The sequence below is a fragment of the Chanodichthys erythropterus genome, chromosome 23 (genome assembly GCF_024489055.1).
Source record: "Chanodichthys erythropterus isolate Z2021 chromosome 23, ASM2448905v1, whole genome shotgun sequence".
Classification (NCBI taxonomy): Eukaryota; Metazoa; Chordata; class Actinopteri; order Cypriniformes; family Xenocyprididae; genus Chanodichthys; species Chanodichthys erythropterus.
The window spans coordinates 20,161,164-20,178,258 of NC_090243.1; the positions used below are offsets into that span (position 1 = coordinate 20,161,164).

Below are 17,095 nucleotides of genomic sequence, written 5' to 3' on the forward strand. Positions count from 1 at the left end.
ACATGGCGACAACTCTTGTGTATTCCTGTGGGAGGAGGTTAGTCAAAAAACTGTTTTAGTGACGTCATTAAAGAAGGAAGTAGAGGGATGTAGTCCAAACTGGCCGTTCAATGTAGGCGACTTCTGTTAAATAAAATATCTCGCTTGGCATTGAACTTTGAGCTTTAAAATTTTACAGATTTTATTTATACTCTAACAACAACATTACACACTGACTAAAGTTTGAAACAAGGGATCACGAAGAACGGGACCTTTAAATGTTGATGCTAACTGAAATGAAACTTATATGAAAAGGTGAAGTGTCATCTGTGTTGATTATGTCCTCTGTCGTGACTTTATGTGGGTGGGTCTTCACAGCAATCATAATTAAGTTAAGTTAAATGAATCTACTTACTGTTTTTAGGATCCTTCCGGTTCCAGATGACTTTAAACTCTTGCAGGTAAATCAACAGGTGAATTTACAGTAGGCTATACTGAGGGAAACACCCTCATGGTCATGTGATTCATAGGAAAATATGCTGTTTAGTGACATTTGTAGAACAATTGAATTACTTTCCCTTTGAGCAGTGACAGCTGGCTTAACTACACATTTTTAACACACCATAAAATTAACCTGCCCTTTGTAGAGTCACTGAATAAAACTAAAGCTGATAGATGTCCAGGCCATAACACACACATGACATACACATAGTGTTCACTTTACTGCACTAACCCAAATAATATGTGCTGGCCCACGTAGGAGAGAACATTCTCGTGACCTTGCACAATGTTCCCTAAAAGTTCTCTAACAGTGATGAAAATCCTGAACCTTTACAGAACATTAGGGATGTTCCTAAAACTTCCTCTTTTGGTAATAAAAGTGCTGCAGTTTAAGGTTCCTTATATGACTTTAGGGGGATGTTCCATTTTGGTCATTCTATGGTCACATAAGAATGTTTAATAGAGTTTAGATTAAAACACCATCCACCGCAAGTTTTTATTATAACTCCTAAGAGATAGTAGCAATAACAACAGAGCTCCCGGCAATCCACGTTTGTTTGTATCTGTCAAGTGGCTTGCTGTGATAGGAAGGTCTTCACTTGACCAAAAGTACTTGAAATACTGTTCCCATTTTTAGATTTCGATGTATCCATGTAATGTTCTGCAAACGTTATGGGAATGTAGTGTACAGACCTAGAGGGAACGTCCTATAGTATTGGTCCCCTAAACATTCCAAGAACATCCTGAATGTTCCCTGAAGGTCCGTCAAATAATGTCCCCCAACCCTTAAAAGAACTCCACATTGTCACAAGCTCCATTCTGGGAACGTTACCAGGCGACGTCTATGACACCAGTGGGAATGTTCTGAGAATGTTCTGGGATTGAGCAGTGGAATTCATCTCTCCTGCAGTCATGTACAGCATCCCATAGCGGCAAATTTCTCAATTTACCATTTGTATTGTAGGTATTAAACATTTGCAATTAATTCAGCACAAATTTAGTCTGTGAATTTAAAACATATTTACAGAGGCACAATTAAATACAATTTATAAGACCAATTTATCTTACCTTTTTGAAGACAATTGGGTGTCTGTCATGACTGGTTCCACATATGGGGAGTCAAGGTTACAAAGCACTGTGTTGCTAAATAAAATATTATTTTTTTATTATTTTTTCCACAAAAGTCACAATATCTACTGAAGTCCTAAACATCACATTCGTTTCCACTACATTCAGCGAAATATAGGATTTATCATCAGGCTATTTGACAAGGAAAACACATTCTTCTTCAGTCATGCCTATGAAATATGCAAATGTAGTACAAAATTAGAGGAAGTACAGAATCACAGAAGAAACAAATGACAAATGAAACATGAATCCAAATAAATACAATCATGACAATGCATTATGTTCATCAAGCAATCTCTGGTATTTTTAAAGAATAATGTATTGTAGCATTACACACAAATCTTTAAATATATTTAAGTCTCAATCTGTCATGATCCACATCAGATGTCATTTTAAACACTCGCCGGTGAGTTATGAGCTGAGAAAATGGATTGAAATGTCTTAAATGTCGATGCTAACTGAATGGCATCAGTGTTGATCCTGTCTTAAGTTGTCTTTCATTACTGTATATGGGTGGGTGGAGGCTAAACAAGTAACAATCAGTTAAGTTAATCTACTTACAGTTTTTGGGATCCTTCCGGTTGACTTTAAACTCTTGCAGGTAAATAGATCAACAGGTGAATTTACAGTATACTGAGGGAAACACCCTCATGGTCATGTGACGTAGGCTATAGGAAAATATGCTGCTTAGTGACATTTTGTAGAACAACTGAATTCCTTTCCTTTTTAAAACTCAGAACAGATTGATAATGAACTTTGAGCCTCAGTCAGAGGTGACATTTCATTACAGTTTTTAGATGTTCTGAAATTTTAACATTGTAGTTGTGTATCGTTAATAACCTTTCATCGTGAGATTTATCTGTAGAATAAAAAATAATCAGTCCATGATCAAAGCATTCAAAAATGATCTCTGCTATATTAGAGGTAGCCTACAAAATGTGCAAATAAACAGTCTAAGAGCAAGAATAAAACAAATGTTAAAAAACAACAACAAACACACATTCATGTTACCTTTATGTAAATCTCACTCCTGACTAAGACGATATCAATCCGCTTCAGATCTGTGTATATTAGTCTGCATCAGGTCAGGAACTAATTGGCATGTCTGTTCTTCATATCAAATGAATGAAAGTGTAAATGTGCTAAATGTGTTACATGTTCAAATGTGAATAGCCTTTATATAGTTCTGTTGTGTTTGTTTTATGTTTGTTCTAAGAATAGAAATCAAAAAGATCAAATGTCTGGATGATCTGGTCTTGTTGTTTTCTTCAGTTGTGTCAGTTCATTCCTCAGCATTAATTGTTCCAGTCTCTAAGGCTTTGTCAATCTATTTTTTCCCTCTTACTGTATTTGATTTATTTAGAAAATATTATTTTTAATTGAAAGTATTTAGATTTTGTGTTAAAAAAAGTTTTAATTCAACATGATTTACTGTACTATACATTCAGGAAATTTTACACAGTATGTCATATTTCTTCACAATCTAACCCAAAGCTGAAGATAAACTTTTAACATATACTTTTTCTTAAATAACATTCTAATGTAAGTGCTGCTGTGAACACAAAAGATCTGTGTATTTATTGTTTGCAATCTACATACTTCCTGTAATTTATGTTGACTGCTGTAGAATTGTGTTGCTTCATCCTCATTCATTGTAGTATGATATTATTGTTTTAATAAACCTCCCAGGGTGTAATAAGTGTTTAGTTTGTTCATTAGAGTCATTTGTCAATCTCTACACTAAAGGAATGTGATTTGAGTTTTGAGAAATATGATAGATTTAAGTAAAAGTGTCTTTTCAATACAAAAATATAATAATGATTTACTGTAGTATTTTACAGTTGAATTAACAGATAAACAAAATGATGTAACAAAATCAACTGATTTATTAATATAAGCAAGATAAGTGGAAGCATTTCATATTCTCTAAGTCTGCATATTTCATTCATAAGACATCTTTTTATCACCATTTCAAAGAGAGCAATATTTCAATAAAGCAATAAACATATCAGCCATAAAATGTCATTAAAGATGAACAGCAGAATACAGATTGTCTCTTTTATCTGAAGGATTCAGGAACATTTTCTTATATCGGCCTCTAGATGGCAGTGCTTAATAATACAAGTGCAAACTGTCTCTAAACTGCCACTTACATGCAGGGCCGGATTAACATGAGGGCTAGGTGGGGCTGAAGCCCCAGGGCCGCGGGTAGAGGGGGCCCGTGATTGGCTGGAGGAAATGAGATTGACAAGTCACAGGTGGTTGATTTGTGTCTAATAAAATAACAAGAAAAAATGATTGGAAAATGTGCCTGACTGAAAAATCACCGTCCAATCAAAATCACTTTACAATTCGCGCCATATGACATCGGGAAACGCCTCTTTGCGTTATGCTAACGCATGTAGACTAGAAAATGGGAACCCAGCTAACACACGACGTAACAGTTACGTAATGTATTCGTACTTTTTGGTAGTGTCATGACTTACTAACTGACAACGTAACTACGACGTCGCATGCCAGTAATTTCATTACCTTCAGATTACCATCTCACAACGTCGTCAGTACGTTCTCCTAACGTTATAAGATTACCAAGAACGTTCCAGATACGTCCTCTATTCGTAATATATTGGTAATTCCATGACTTACTAGTAACGTAACTACAACGTTGTATGCCCGTAATAATATTACCATCAAATTACCATATCACAACGTCGTCAGTACGTTCTCCAAACGTTACAAGATTACCAAGGACGTTCCAGATACGTCCTCTATTCGTAATATAATGGTCATTCCATGACTTACTGGCAACGTAGCAGCAACGTCATGTGCTCGTAATTTCATTACCATCATTTACACATTCTTTATATGTTATTATTACCAGAATTTGCAATATAAAACGTGTAATTAAATGTCAGACACAAGACTGAAATGTCCCCTTAAGAAAAAAAGGTTTCTTTTCACCAAATCAGAGTATGGATGACTGTTTTTTATATATAGTGACGTGACATACAGCGCGCGCCTCCACAAATGTAGTGCGCGCGTGCCCACAGTATGTTGATAAGAGTGTAAAGTTAATTTTTCTGAGAGAAGAATTTATTTTTCCGAGGTGACAACGAATAAATGGCTTTTATAAAAATGTATAAAGTTAACTTTGGAAAGACGCAAAACCTTTTTTTATTGTTATGTTTACGTTAGTGCAGGTGGCCGTTAGAGTTGCCATGGCAACCGGGAAAACATTCAAGCTGCTGGAGAGGACAGCGTCGACGTTTCTCCGTGTTTCTAGTCAGTTTTATAGCAATAAAGTTCAACAACTGCGTCAGATTGGTTAAGTAACATTACCCACAGTCTACTTTAAGTACTTTTGTTAATATTTTTACCTTTGTGATTTCCTTGATCGTCTGAAATATATGTTATGCAAAATGTTACGTTAGCATAGCATATGTTTTTAATGATACTGAGAGCAAAACGTCTTGAATGCTTTTATTTTATGTTTCGCTGTAGGCTATATGTTTTTATTTATAGTTTGAGTGTATTTCATTATTTTTATTTGGAGTTTTGTTCATGTTCTGTGTGTTTTTCAAAATAAATGAATTGAATTAATTTCGAGTCTGCATTCATCGTTCACAGCTGTTGGAATAGCCTTTACATTAGTTTGGGCAAATGAGGACATAAATTAGGTTAAACTACTGCATGTCCGCCCATAGAAAAATAAATAAATATAAGAATTACCAACTGATGACCAACACACAACTATTGATACACAACGTTGCCACGACGTTGCAGTTACTAACTGGCAACGTCACAAAGTTACGTTGTGGCGACGTATAGGCACCTTTCACTTTTCCGGTTGCCACGACGTAACTAGTTACGTCGCCACGACGAAAGTTTGGTCACCAAATTACGTTGCAGTTACGTAACAGTCACGTATTTTGGTTAGCTGGGAGTAAGTATTCTGATTAATTATTTTGTATAGTATTTTAAAATGTAACGCCAGTATGCCATATTAAGTTAATGCATACTATTGCCTGCGAGCTTCTCCTCCTGTCTGTACGGTAATTTCTCTACTGTGCGACAGAGAGTCGAGTGGTTATGACGACATCGTTAGCCTATTTTTACAAAAACTGTTTCTACGGGGCCATAATGTAACATAGAAGGTAATGGAGCCCTTTATACATTGCCGTGTATGTTTAGAAATAAATTATGGACAAATGGAGTCTTTAAACGCCTCAGATGTAAAGTTATTCGCTGTCAAAGTGACGCCAAAATGAATGGGAGTCAATGGGATGCTAACGCAAGTGAAGTTCTGCTACAAGATGGCGGCACGCAGCCGACTTCAACTTCCGGTCGACATCCTTGGGCACTGGCAACAGTCAGTCAAATAATATTTTTTTAATCATACCCTTATTGGGGGCTGAGCCCCCCTAAAATCAAAATCCTAGAATCGCCCCTGAGCTCAACTCAACTCAACTTGTATTCTAACTCAACTTTAAATGCTGTGTGTCGTTATTGGTTCCTAGAAGAACATTTTAAGGTTGGTTTCATCCAGGAAACAATAGCATAACATGTGTTATTGAAAGCAACAATTGAAAAAAAAATCTCACAAAGCCTCCTAAAGACTGAGCGGTATTACTGCCCCCTAAAGGAACATGAGGCAATTGTTCTAACTGAGTTTGATATTCAAACGTTTAATACATTTATTTCAAAATCATACAGTGTTCAATCTCTGCTTCACATGTTGTGTCTTGTTACTTGGACCTAAAATAACATTTTCATTCATATATTTATGTCATTTGTAATTCAGGATAAATGGTATTGAATTAAATTCAAGCCTGTTGAGAAATTAATTTAAAATACAGTTTTCCATCTAAATTCCAAAGGGTGTGTGTTGTTGCTGGCTCAAAAAAAAAAAAAAAAAAAGAAGAAGAAAAAGAAAAGGTTTTAGTCACAGAATTATAGCAGAAAACTTTTTTGTTTATTTGTTTTTTAAAAAAACAATGTTATTATCCAATTAAATAATTGCATATTTCCCCACATGCAATGTTCACACACAAACACACATAACTCACACAGCAAAAAAATAATGTGTTTACATCTTATGTGGTTACATCTAAAATTAATTTATTGTACTGAAGTAAAAGTGTTATTTAACATTTAGAAAGCATTAAGTTACACCAACAAAATTAAACCTACGCTTGGGATGAGGTAAACAGCTCTTTCACCGGTTGCGGTATGGGTGACCACCTGGTTATTGCTCTGTCACAGGGCATAGATGTGAGTTGTAAGAGATATATTTTTACTACTGTTATACCATGTAAATATTGATTTAAATTATTTGTAAAGCATGTTTGCTTTGTTGGATTAAAACGTGTTTTAAATCGCTAATAAGCTTTGTTAATTTTAGTTAAAATGAATTAAACAGGCTTGAATTTAATTCAATAGTATTTAACCTGAATTACAAATGACATAAATATATGATTAGAAATGTTGTTATGGGTCTAAGTAACAAGACACAACCTGTGAAGCAGAGATTGAACACTGTATGAATTTACATTAATTTATTTAAATTTTGAATATCAAACTCAGTCAGAACAATTTCATCATGCTCCTCTAGGGGGCAGTAATACCGTTCAGTCTTTAGGAGGCTTTGTGAGATTTTTCGCAATTATTGTGTTTCAATAGCATGCCTTCAGCATCACTTTTGACAGTAAAACCAACATCAAATTATTCTTCTAGGAACCAGAGACTAGACACGCCCTTTGAAGTTGAAACAGAGCATTGTATTTATTTTTAATTCATTTATGTATTATCTTTATTTTCAATAACATGCTTTCTGCTGCAGTTCCGTGGATAAAACCAAAACCAAAATGTTCTTTTAGGTCCAAGTAACAGGACACACCCTGGGAAGCAGAGATTAAACACTGTATGAATTTAAATGAATTTATTTAAATTTTGAATGTCAAACTCAGTTAGAACAATTGCCTCATGTTCCTCTAGGGGGCAGTAATAACGCTCAGTCTTTAGGAGGCTTTGCGGGATTTTTCTCAATTGTTGCTTTCAATAACACATGTTATGCTATTGTTTCCTGGATGAAACCAACCTTAAAATGTTTTTCTAGAAACCAATAATGACACACAGCATTTAAAGTTGAGTTAGAACACTTTATTTATTTTCATTGAGCTTATGTCTTTCTTTGAATATCAATAGCTCGCCTTGTGCTACAGTTCTGTGAATGAAACCACCCTTAAAATGTTCTTCTAGGAGCCAGCAACAACACACTACATTTGAAGCTGACATAGAAAACTGTATGTATTTTAAATGAATTTATTATCAGATTTGAATTTAATTCAATAGCATTTACCCTGATTTACAAATGAGAGAAAAACCTGCATGGAAATGTTCTTTTAGGTCCAGGTAACAGGACACACCCTGTGAAGCAGAGATTGAACACTGTATGAATTTACATTAATTTATTTAAATTTTGAATATCAAACTCAGTCAGAACAATTTCATCATGCTCCTCTAGGGGGCAGTAATAACGCTCAGTCTTTAGGAGGCTTTGTGAGATTTTTCGCAATTATTGTGTTTCAATAGCATGCCTTCAGCATCACTTTTGACAGTAAAACCAACATCAAATTATTCTTCTAGGAACCAGAGACTAGACACGCCCTTTGAAGTTGAAACAGAGCATTGTATTTATTTTTAATTCATTTATGTATTATCTTTATTTTCAATAACATGCTTTCTGCTGCAGTTCCGTGGATAAAACCAAAACCAAAATGTTCTTCTTGGATCCAGTAACAGGACACACCCTGTGAAGTTGAGACTGAACACTGTATGAATTTAAATGAATTTATTTACATTTTGAATGTCAAACTCAGTTAGAACAATTGCCTCATGTTTCTCTAGGGGGCAGTAATAACGCTCAGTCTTTAGGAGGCTTTGCGGGATTTTTCTCAATTGTTGCTTTCAATAACACATGTTATGCTATTGTTTCCTGGATGAAACCAACCTTAAAATGTTCTTCTAGGATCCAGCAACAACACACAACATCTATATTTGAAAAATTAGTCTATATGTATTTTATACAAATGTATTATCACATCTGAATCTCAATAGCATTGCTTTTGCATCACTTATGATAGTAAAACCAACTGAAAGCAGTTCTTTTAGGACATAGTAATAGATCACACTATTTGAATTTGGGATTGAATATTATGGTTTTTCCTCAAAATGTAAAACTTCTTTTTCTTAATAACATTGCTATTACCACTACTTTTATTATTTCCAATATGTAACATTTACAGTCTTTTACCAGGTGAGACTGAGTGTGTGTATGTTTCAAAGTTTTGTGTACACAGTTTGATCGCCTTTTTCCCAAGAGTAAAGTATATGGATGGAAAAATTGAGCGTATTCCCTCTTCGTTTTGTACTTTGTAGACGGTCCCTATCTGCTATTTTACATTACAAAATGAATAGGTTTCTGATACAGCAAAGCAGATTAAACACATAAACTACATTGTGTGTCCTCTTCTACTTTTTCAAACAATTCGAACACAACTTGTTTTTTGTTCTTATACTGAATCGTTATTGATCTATTGAAGTATTTTCGAAGTTGAATCTCTGACGAATGTCAAACGTCCAACGTCAAACCAACTTTATATCGGTAACTATATTTACCCTCTGTCCTACTCTTTTACCATGTTTTCGCCTTTGTTTTGTTTTTATATTCTCTACCTATGTTTACTGATGTCTTTATCTTGTATCTGTGTGTGTCGTACACACTTTGTTGTATGTGTGTGTTATTATTTTGTGTCTGCAATGCAGTTGTGAGTTGATATTTGAGTGTATGTTACTCTGTTTATCTGTAGAACAATGTATATGTTATGAATCTTACACGAAATTCATCTTCATCACAGTGTAAATGATGGTAATGGAAAAACGTGTATCATGCAACCTGTTTTTAGCTTTGCCTTATAGATAACTAGCTTGTTAGCGAATCAAAAAATATATATTTTAAACTTTACCAATATCAATATGCTAGCTTGATAGTGAGTACTAAAATACATCTTGTTTGTTTATCTTAATAATTATAGTTATTTTTATTACATGTGATTCTGAGATGATGTCACTACATGCACTGTGCTCCTTCCTCTCCGCTCGTCTCAGGTAAATAATGCGTCTTCCAGCTCAGTGGTCGGAGTCGCGCGTTCATGTGTTTTGGGGGAGTGGCTTTGGAAGGAGCCCAGAAGGGAGGGGGTGGAATGAATGTAAATAATGAGCTGTCTTTAAAACAGTCGTGAGAGGTCTACAGACACTCGATTTTTATACTTTCTTTTTCAGAGTACTTACATTTTAATTATGTATTGATATATAAATAAAGTTTAAACAAATTTTGAAAAAAAGTTTTTTTATACATTTTTTACCTACCCTGCCTTTAAGAAGCATGAAAAAAAGTTGGATTAACACTTTTAGTTTGTAGATACTGCACTTTGCCTTTGCAATAGTGTTTTAGTTGTTTAAGGTCATCCAAAGGCAGAGTGCAGTATCTGCATTTTGGGGGTCAAAGATCACATCGGTGGTCATGGTTTTTATCTATAAAAAATTTCTTCCTAAGAAGGCAATACATGAATGCATTACCACTAATCTACCCACAACATGTTTGACTGGCTGGTGTAAAAACTTTAAAGGTGTTTTTCTCAGTTTCAGTGTTTGCGTAGTTACTGCACTTTGCCTTTGTAGGGCAGTATAGTCTCCTTTGTGGTGTTCAGTGTTTGTTTTAGTTGGGATCTTGGTCCTCGTACTTCTTGTGTTAACTTTTCTTTGGCTGCTGTAACTGTGTGTTTGTAAAAATCTTTTTTGCAGGAAAGAAAACCAAGATAAAGCAGAATCAGGTATTATCAGCGCCTTGTTGATAACAACAAAATTATCACAAAATGAGCATCTAATGTTCTGTTTTTATTTTATAGTTGGCATTTTTAGCTACCATCCTTGTGAAACTGCAGCATTGGCACCAATAACATTAAAATGATCGCAGATCCTGAAGGTGGGTAATAAGCATGAGCACAAGATGTTTGAGCAAGTGTATCATATCACACAGACATCAAGATTTTGGATATAATTCACAACAACGGTTCTATTAAAAACAGAATATTAAATGTTTGTTTTGTGATCAAAATCCCAACTAAAGCAAACACTGAATACCACAATGGTGACTTCAAATGAAACAAACATCAACATCTAAACCTCTGTTAATTCTCATAAGAGCTTCTGTAGAAATGTGTCAGTCTGGTTAGTAATAAGCGTAAGTAATAAGCTCAACCATCACCATCTTTAAAAACATTGTGTAGATTGGACACATATAAACATATATATTGTGTATGTTGTACATTTCAGCATCCATCAAACAGAGTTTTGTACCTGTGTTTTTATTTTATTTTATTTTACATATAAACATGAAATATATGTGAGCTCCAAAAAAAAAAAAAACAAGAATGTAAGGACGTAGCCTATTTATTAGCTCAATTTAATTGTTACAGGGAATAAGAATTGAATCAACTGTAAATGATTCACTGTAAATGATTCAGAATTAATATTTAACACTTCATCAATTATTCGTCCAGCGAAAATTGAGGTTAGAGTATTTTACCAATTCTGGATAAAATATTATTCTGTGGCCAACAGTAACAATATTTTATTATGATTATTATTCTTATTATTGTAATTATTATATTATTATAAGCAAGAGGTAACTTTTAGGATCTTTTGAGTTTAAGGCAGTAATTTGATACACAACACAAACTCGTATATGTGAAAATCAAAACAAGATTTATTGACTACTTCTAATGATTACAGGAAACTAAGGCTAAACACACACACACACACACACACACACACATACATACATGCACACACATTCGCGGAGTTGATGAGTTATGAAAAGTCCCAAGTTCAGTGCTAACTTAACTTATAACCTGGAAGAAAATCACAAAAGCAGAGCTTTGGCTTGATTCTTTAGGTTTAAAGGAGTTTCACCAGTTTCCAGCAAGAGAGAGAGAAGCTTGCTCGTACATGCGTTTGCTCTGACAGCTGAGGTAATCGGGTTGTTCCGTGACTCGTGTACAGCGGAGTCCCGCGTTCTGGATTGGCTGTCTTTCAGGTGACGTCTTCTCGGGAAAGCCCTGTGGGTTGCGCGGAAGCTTTGAAGGATGTTGCTGTTCTGATCTGAGCGTCTGGCTTGAGCGGCTCTCTTCTTGGGAGACTTTGGTCAGATATTTCGCAGAGGGTTTTGGAATCTGGATGTGACGGCTGTTGATCAGCGGCGTGGCTCGTAGTTCAAGACGACGACTGTTAGATGGAAAATCAGCCCCGGTCAATCAGTTCTCAATGACCCATGCGACTTTTCGCCGTGGTCAAAGTAGCGGTGCTTCGGCTACTTCTGACCGATTTCTGACTTCCAGCTTCTGACTCTGACCTTATTTCATATTTCTCCACTGACGTTAGCTTGTTCGGACAGCATAGTTTTAAAGGAGCAATTCTGACTCCATCCTTCAGATGCGATCCTCCAATGAGACGTTGCTACGGAGATTAGACACGCCTCGTCTATTGTCTATTGATCACATCGCGTGATATCTGCAGAACATTCTCCTGTTTTATTAACAACTTTATAAAGTTTCTTAATATTTTCCTGATACTGAATTTCAATGTTTCATTCACACAGAATTACAGAGAATTATAAATTCTGCATTTAGAGCTCAAACACGACACACTTCTTACACACATATTACTAGACTGACCTAATTAAAACAATGATTATAAGAGAAAGAAGATGCATCCAGGAATACAAACATACAATGCATTGAATCCAACATGTTAGTAATCACATCATATCAAGTGTTATTCTGGATATAGTTAATACTTTAAGTAATCGACAATTGTCCCTTTTGAGATTCAAGATTGAGTCCTTAAGCATAGTTTAAACTTTGACCGGAGTCACGAGTGACCGGGTTAGGATGGATTGCTCACACAAGGGAGGTATTGATAGGACAGATTCGTCTTTAAATCCATTGATGGGTGTTTTCCTGTTCTGTCCGATAATACAAGAGGGTTTTGTGAGAGAATCAATAGATTTAATGTGATCCGATCCACGTGATGGGTTCTGATTAGTTTATTGCTGATGAGCAAAGAAGTCCTTTAGACAGAGTCCTTTGTTAAAAGAAGTCACGTCATCACTTCTGTAAAAGCTAGGTTTTTCCTGTCAGGAAATGGATCTTTTGGACCAAATGAAGCTTTGTTCAATCATGCCTCTGGCTGATAAAGCCATTTGGTAACGTCTGTCGAACGAGTCCCTACAGAGTCCCCCTTTTGCTTGGCGAGGTTCCTGGTGCGAACGTCGGCAGGCACTGGAAATAGAGGCAGAGAGAGAACAGACCAACACAAGGCACAAACAACATCTCCATCACTGACTGAATTCTGGTGAAGGACTTGGGTATCTTGGAATAAACGGGTTAGGAACACTTCAACTAACATAGGGGTGTGTTGTTTAAGACCAGTTGTAATTGGGTGGTTTCGATTTATCTAATTGTCAGTGGTTCGACGAGGAGGTAGAGGCATGATCTCAATCAGGTTGGTTGAGTTCTCGAATTCAGGTTCAGGTTCTTGGTCGATTTTATCACGTCAGAAGATGCGCGGGACGCCCGACGTACATCTATCAAAAGACTCTTGCACGGCGTTCACTCGCTTGTGCAGGAGGAAGGCCAGTGTCAAGGTCACAATATATCATACAATAGTAGAGAAGCAAAGCGCTGTGTCAGCAGCAGACCAAGACCGAATGAACGACACGCCAGCGGGCGGAAGGCGAGCTATAGCTTCTAAGGCTGTATCAACAGGAGTCAGATCAATAAGTTGCGTTCCTTCCTCCCTGATCCTCTCTTCCGATTCTGGATCGAGGACGAAGGAATGCTGTTTGAAGTACGGTGAGATTTCGAGTTCAGCCTAGTGCTCATCGTCGTGATACACTGCAAGATCGTCGATGTGGAGGATCGAGCCCTTAGGGACATTGATCCAGAGAGTTTGGTTAGGCAGGATAATGCGTGTGGCAGCTAGTGTCGGGTCTAATTGATTCTAGGCCGCAGAAGCCCTCGGTATTATCAAATACGAATGGTTTACTCGGGCAAAGGTAATGGATGTCTTTAATGAGTGTAAACATTTTAGGTTTGGAGCTAGACACAACTGTTTGTTGTTATTGTGGTACGCCACGATCTCAGGAGTGTGTACTTTGACATAGGTGTTCCCTTGCCAAAATCAAACATTCACAACGTCTTTGAGCTGGTAAACATTATTCAAATCGATAATGGGCAACTGAGGAGGAAGACTAATGATAGTGAAGGAGGAAAAAGGGAAAGCATGAGGAGAGAGAGAAAAGAAAACACAAACAGGCACAAGGACACTGAGTTTACTAGAGCAAAGTGAGTGTCACATGTGTGAAGCAACTCCTTTCTACTAGAGGTTGTTCCTAGCAGTGCTGTGGAGGAGCATGTGTAAGTGTTGCGTAAAACAAAACCAGAAAAATAAAAGAAAAAACGTTCCCTAAAATGACAAAGTCATTAGTGTGGTGTAGAGTAGGGATTGTCGGTCTGTGTCAGTGGGTTTGAACCTCCTCCTTTTTCTGTCGGTTGGAACCTTGGTGCCTCTTTATCTGGTTTCGATGGACCCATCGGAGGACGGGCTCATTGCGGCCTTGTCTGATTTTGATTCGGTAGGCGACAGGTGAGAGCTTGTCCACGATTTCATGTGGTCCTGTCCAGTGAGGTAGGAATTTCTTTGACAGGCGATGGGGAGCTTTCTGCCTTGGCCGGGCGAAGCTGTAGTACCACACTTTGTCTCCGACATTGAGTTCTTGGTAAGAAGCCTTTTTGTCATAGTAGGCTTTACGACCTTCCACGCTTCTTTGGAGGTTTTGTTGTGCGAAGGCGAAAGTCGCTCTCAGGTGCTGATGCAACTCTTCCAGATACTGATGAGTGGTGTAGGCGGTGACGAGGTTCATGTCACCAGGTTGGTACAGCAGGTGTAGTGGTGCTCTGTGGTTTGGGTTTGCCGGTTGGAACTGGCAACACACCAGGCATCCTTTTACGTATTCCGTCACATCTTGCTTCATGCCAGGCCAATATGCTACTTGTTTGAGCGTTTCATAGGTGGCCTTGGCGCCATGGTGTCCAGCGCATGGTGCATCGTGGGCGTGTGTCAGCATCATCCCCCTTTGGCTCTGAGGAACTACAAGCTTTGGCGCAGTTAGGGGCTCAGGGACATATGTGAGAACGCCGTCCTTGAGATGCAGCATGTGCTTGATTGAGTGAAGGTGGCGGAGATCAGAGGACTTGGATAGGTCGGAGGTGGAAATGGGATGAGTTATCGGGTCGGAAAGGTGAGCGGCAATGGTTTGCAGCGTTGGATCCGACGCTTGGAGGGTGAGGAGATCATCAGCAGTGAACTGAGGTGAGAGGTCAACATGGGAGGAGGCGGGGGTTTGCACGCCAACGGTGTGCTGGTGGCGGGTTATGGCTGCAACTGAAGGGTTGGGTGGGAGGGATGGGAATTTCCAAGGCTCTCCATGTGATGCACCTGCTTTGGCAAGGGCATCGGTTTGGTCATTGAGATCTTTGTCTTGCCCTGGTTGGCGTGAATGACCGTGGACCTTTTTCCAGTAGAGGATCATGTCATGTGTGGTGACAATGGCATCGCATGCTTGGAAAAGTTCCTGATGTTTGACAGGCTTGTTGTTAGCTGTCTTGAATCCATTCTGTTTCCATCCAGCTAGATGGCATGTGAAACTTAGACGGGCATAGTTCGAGTCAGTACATATCAGGAGTTCTTTGATGTTGTGGGAGGCGGCCAGTTGTAGGGTGATGAGGATGGCTGCTATCTCTGCATATTGCGATGAGTGAGGGCCTAACTTGAACTGTTGTGGTGGGCAAGGGTCATTGTTGAGCCAGACCATGCCTGCTCCCGCTTTCAAGTTGCCTTGTTGATTGTAGGAACAAACATCGACATATGCTGTTGGCATGCCTTCACACACATTCTCCTCGAAGTACCTATAGTTTGTCAGTTGCGGTGGTGCCGGTTCTTTGGCTTCTGCTGAGGTATTCAGCGTGTCCGTTGAACAGGTCTGACAGGCTGCTAGCCCATTTCCCAGTGAGGATTTGTGGTTTTGGGCATATCTTGCCTCAACGTCTCGTCCTTGGAGCGTCATTAACCATGTAGCTATGCGGGCGTTGGTTACCACGCCATCCCTGATTCGTTGTATTTACAGTATTTACATTCTGGTGGAAGCAAGGTTTTGCTGGCATAAACGACCACCCGTTTGTCTTTGTCGTGGAGCTGGTACAGACCTGCACTGAGGCAATGATTGGAGAATCCAGCTTCCAGATAGAACTCTTTTCCTGGGTCGGGGTAGGCCAGGCATGGGGCAGAGCACAGGCGTTGTTTGAGCTCGCTCATGGCTGTGTCCTGGGCTTCCGACCAAACAAAGGGTTTGTCCTTCTTCAGGAGGGAAGTTAGTGGTCGTGCAATGTCAGCATAGTTCTCGATGAACTGTCGTGAGTAGTTGCACACTCCCAGAAAGCTTCGTAGCTCAGAGATGTTAGTGGGTGTCTTTATGTTTTGTATTGCTTGTGTACGGCTGGACTGTGGTTCAATGCCGCCTCGTCCGACGAGCAAGCCAACATAATTTACCTTGGTTTTACACCATTGTCCTTTGTGGAGGGCAATTTTTGCTCCTGCTGTTGTCAGCTGGTTCAGGACATGGTCGATTTCTTTGAGGTGGTCTGCCACATTGTTGCTTTTCATAAGGATATCGTCAACATAAATGAGGTTGCCTCTGGCTCTGGCGTCGGGGCAAGCTTTGTTCAGAAAGATGTTGAATTCGGCTGGAGAGTTGGCATAGCCGAAGGGGCATCTTGTGAAGGTGAATTGTTGATTGCCAAAGGTGAATGTCAATTTGTGTTGGTCATCAGGGTGGACAGGGATTGTCCAAAATCCTGAGGCGACGTCCAGTGTGGATAGGATCGTGGAGCCTTTGATTTTGGGAATCTCTTGGTCCAATTGAGTCATAGGCCATCGCGATAAGGGAACTTGCTGGTTTAATTTGCGATAGTCAATGGTGGGCCGCCATTTGCCGTTGGGCTTTAGGACTGGCCATATCGGGGCGGAGTAGGTGCTGTTGCAGGGTCGGATGACCCCCTTTTGCAGCATGGAGTCAATGATATCTTGCACTGATTCGTATGATGCTATTGGAATCTTGTACTGCCGCACAAATGTCGGTGGTGCATTTGGGTGAGTTGGGATGCGCACCACGTGGATATCAGTCAGGCCACAGTCCAGGGAATCCTTTGCGAAGGAGTCCTTGTATTTGCACAGAACTTCTTTAAGTCCTTGGCGGTCCATTTCCAGATGGAAGTCAATATCTTGCAGATAACTCTGAACATTTGGACTA

The 17,095-nt window shown here is 38.6% G+C and overlaps 1 long non-coding RNA gene across 2 annotated transcripts in view; it reads right to left on the reverse strand.

Annotated features, from left to right (window-relative positions):
* Window positions 1-17,095, reverse strand: part of LOC137014248 (uncharacterized) — a 439,549-nt gene that overhangs the window by 173,009 nt on the left and 249,445 nt on the right. The gene's annotated exons all lie outside the window — the stretch shown is intronic.